Source organism: Diaphorina citri, unplaced genomic scaffold (assembly GCF_000475195.1).
Source record: "Diaphorina citri unplaced genomic scaffold, Diaci psyllid genome assembly version 1.1 scaffold7023, whole genome shotgun sequence".
Lineage (NCBI taxonomy): Eukaryota > Metazoa > Arthropoda > Insecta > Hemiptera > Psyllidae > Diaphorina > Diaphorina citri.
The window spans coordinates 1-3939 of NW_007384399.1; the positions used below are offsets into that span (position 1 = coordinate 1).

Sequence of the window (3939 nt, forward strand, 5' to 3'; positions counted from 1 at the left end):
TTGTTGTTGGGTGGTGTTGTTGTTGTTGTTGGGTGGTGTTGTTGTTGTTGTTGGGTGGTGTTGTTGTTGTTGTTGTTGTTGGGTGTTGTTGTTGTTGTTGGGTGTTGTTGTTGTTGGGTGTTGTTGTTGTTGTTGTTGGGTGTTGTTGTTGTTGTTGGGTGTTGTTGTTGTTGTTGGGTGTTGTTGTTGTTGTTGGGTGTTGTTGTTGTTGTTGTTGTTGTTGTTGTTGTTGTTGGGTGTTGTTGGGTGTTGTTGGGTGTTGTTGTTGGGTGTTGTTGTTGTTGGGTGTTGTTGTTGTTGGGTGTTGTTGTTGTTGGGTGTTGTTGTTGTTGTTGTTGTTGTTGTTGTTGTTGGGTGTTGTTGTTGTTGTTGTTGTTGGGTGTTGTTGTTGTTGTTGGGTGTTGTTGTTGTTGTTGTTGTTGTTGTTGTTGTTGTTGTTGTTGTTGTTGTTGTTGTTGTTGTTGTTGTTGTTGGTGTGTGTTGGTGTTGGTGTTGGTGTTGTTGGGTGTTGGGTGTTGGGTGTTGATGTTGGTGTTGGTGTTGAAATTGGCAACGTGAATGGCTTTTTGGTTCATTGATGGCTTTTGCGTGGATCATCTGGGTGAAGCTGTAGTAATTGTAGTACATATATGTAGACCTATGGTTGATTTTTTTTTTTTTTTTTTTTTTTTTTTTTTTTTTTTTTTTTGTTAATCACTCTAAATCGGTTGTTGGTGTTGTGTTGTTGGTGTTGTTTTGTTGGTGTTGTTTTGTTGGTGTTGTTGTTGTTGGTGTTGTTGTTGTTGGTGTTGGTGTTGTTGTTGTTGGTGTTGGTGTTGTTGGTGTTGGTGTTGTTGTTGTTGTTGGTGTTGTTGTTGTTGGTGTTGTTGTTGTTGTTGTTGGTGTTGTTGTTGTTGGTGTTGTTGTTGTTGGTGTTGTTGTTGTTGGTGTTGTTGTTGTTGATGTTGTTGTTGATGTTGTTGTTGATGTTGTTGTTGATGTTGTTGTTGTTGATGTTGTTGTTGTTGTTGTTGTTGTTGTTGTTGTTGGTGTTGGTGTTGGTGTTGGTGTTGGTGTTGGTGTTGGTGTTGTTGTTGGTGTTCATTTTGTATATCATGTACAATAAAAATTATAATAAATAAATAAAACCTATAATATAGTAAGTATACAGCTGTTGAAGAAAAGTTAAATTTTTTGAATTATTTCTTTTTTCAGTATCAGGTCCTGAAACTCAAATTTCTTGCCATGATGTAGAGAAAGGTATTGAAGCATACCCAAGTACATCTCCTAGGGTATTTGTGGATAGTCCTGATAATCCTAATGTAAGTAATACTTATGGGGTAGGGTTGTATGGAGCGTAAGGACCAGCATGTTTACCAGACTGGAAAAGTGGGAATTAAGAGGGAATTCCATTGAGATCGGAAAAGTATTTCACAAAAAAGTGACAAAAATTCAAAAAGGTTGTCATTTTTTCAAAGCTTAAAACAAAAAGAAGGAGACCTTGACGAAACACTTAAATTGTCTCGAAACTGATTTTCTTCTTTAACTTTGCTTTTAACATACAGGGTGTCCTAGAATTTATGCTTAAATTGTTTTTTTTTTTTTTTTTTTTTTTCAAATTCTTTTAAATTTTTTTTTTAAACGAAGATACTTTTTATTCATTTATTGATTCATTCTCACTGGTACAATTAAGGCTACATAGAAAAATATATACCTATAAGTTATGTCCCCAAATTGGCTGACATTTTAATAATAAAAATGCTGACTCTTTACTTTGCTTTATGATCATTGTATCTGTCCATCAGCAACCTCAGTTCTTACCCAGCATCGAGCTAGGTAGCCTCAATTAATTTTAAGTTATATTTTATAAGTATTTTTCTTTATAATTAATTTTCCAAAAATAAAGTTTCGTGTTTTTTAAATTTGCTTTTTTAAAAAGTCTTTTCTTTTTCTAATTTCCCAACATATTTCTGGCGCAGTCGAATAAAAGAACCGTTAAAATTATCCTAAATTTTCTAAAAATACTAAAATATCCTTTTTTCGAAAAAACCAATTTTTTTACACACATAACTAATTTTTTTTCTAAGTGAAGTGAAGTGCAGTTTTGAGCGAAAATCATTAGCTGTTACCAACTTTCATCTTGAAAATTATAAATTTAACTACCTACAAAAAAAAAAATCTATTAGAATAATTTTGCATTTATTTAAGCTACTTGAGTTGGGGAAACCCATAACTGAAAGGTTTTGTGACTTCATTCAAGAATCGAAGATCCAACGTGGGACGATAAGATGTGACGTTACCATCTTCGTCTCTTTTCTTAACCAGAATCATGGTAAAAAAAAATACTGCAACAAAACTTATCAGACCAGATCCGGATACACCAGCCATGTTCGCACCAAACACCCATCTGTTCAAGAAAATACTTTACAACCCGTCAAAAAAGCGAAACATATTTCAAGTTCATCAACACAATCAATAGACAATCAAACAATTTACAGTCAACCTCAATCTCCACAATCAGATCGCACCCAATCTTGTCAACTAAGCAAAGCACCAACAACCCCCTAGCGTGCAGGGCATGCGGCAGAGAATGCAGATCACTTGCAGGACTTCGCAGTCACCAGAGAAGCGCCATCTGTAGAAGAGCATTGGAGGAGCAGGAATCGTCGGCCACGACGGACACATGGGTACCTATAATTTTTCATTGTTTGATGTGAACAAAGTTACCCATAGCCTGATTTACTTTTTTCAGTGTGTGCCAAGCTATGGTGTATGAATTGTTAATATATGTATTAAAAAAAAGTTGAAAAGTCAATGTTTAATAAGGTTATTGTCTTCTTTATTATTATTGTTTTATTTTAAATCAGAGTAACTTCGTTGTACTGAGGTAAAATTCTACTCTAAGATCACTTCGCTATACTGAGGTTATTGTTTTATTTTAAATCAGAGTAACTTCGTTGTACTGAGGTAAAATTCTACTCTAAGATCACTTCGCTATACTGAGGTTAAAATTCAATCAATTTTGTTATACTGAGGTAATTTTCTCGGGCTCGGGCCCCAAATTACTTCGTTGTATCTATTCTTTTTACTTCGCTATACTGAGGTTTTTGCCTCTGAAGGGAAGGGAAATCGACGTATTTGTTGTATTTGTTGTATTTGTTGTAGTTGTTGTTGTTGTTGTTGTTGTTGTTGTTGTTGTTGTTGTTGTTGTTGTTGTTGTTGTTGTTGTTGTTTCGAGGATTTATCGCGGTTCCACTGTATCGCGATATTGCAAACAGCGAAATATTGGAACAATCGAAATAAGAATGAGACTTGGGATCAAAAAACACTCAGATTTGAAAGGTCGCACATGTATTTTAAGCTTTTTCCGTGAAAACCGCGAACAGCGAAAATTCCAGTGAGTAGTCGATTATACTTTTAACATAATGTAGAAAACGAATATGCAATAAAAAAAATAGGGGTTGTCATTTAAAAATCCAAAGTTGGCACCCAATTTGCAGACTTCGCGAAATTTTTCGCGAATCGCGATATTGCCAAAATATCCGCATCAAAAATCAAAAGGTTACGTTTTTTTCCGATTTCAAACACGCTCCGAGAAAAACAATATTTAAGCATATATTCTGGGACACTCTGTATATGTGCGTAATAAGTATGTTCCGATTTCAAACACGCTCCGAGAAAAACAATATTTAAGCATATATTCTGGGACACTCTGTATATGTGCGTAATAAGTATGTTTACATATTTTACTTGAATTCACAGGCTCTGTACGAGTGTCCATTATGCTGTGCAGAACTTACGCTAGACCATTTCCCAAAACTGATCACCTGCCCACATAGATCTTGTCTGGATTGTCTTCAGCAATATCTTCGCATTGAGATCTCAGAGTCACGTGTCTCTCTAACCTGTCCTGAATGTCCAGAAGCTCTACATCCTCTAGGTGAGTATCAGAGTCACGTG

At 35.3% G+C, this 3939-nt stretch overlaps 1 long non-coding RNA gene across 1 annotated transcript; it reads left to right on the forward strand.

Moving 5' to 3' along the window:
* Positions 1–1192: 1192 nt before the first annotated feature.
* Positions 1193–3890, forward strand: LOC113472662. Its single transcript, XR_003394880.1, has 2 exons — positions 1193–1301; positions 3742–3890. It is a non-coding gene; the product is annotated as an uncharacterized LOC113472662 (long non-coding RNA).
* Positions 3891–3939: the final 49 nt, after the last annotated feature.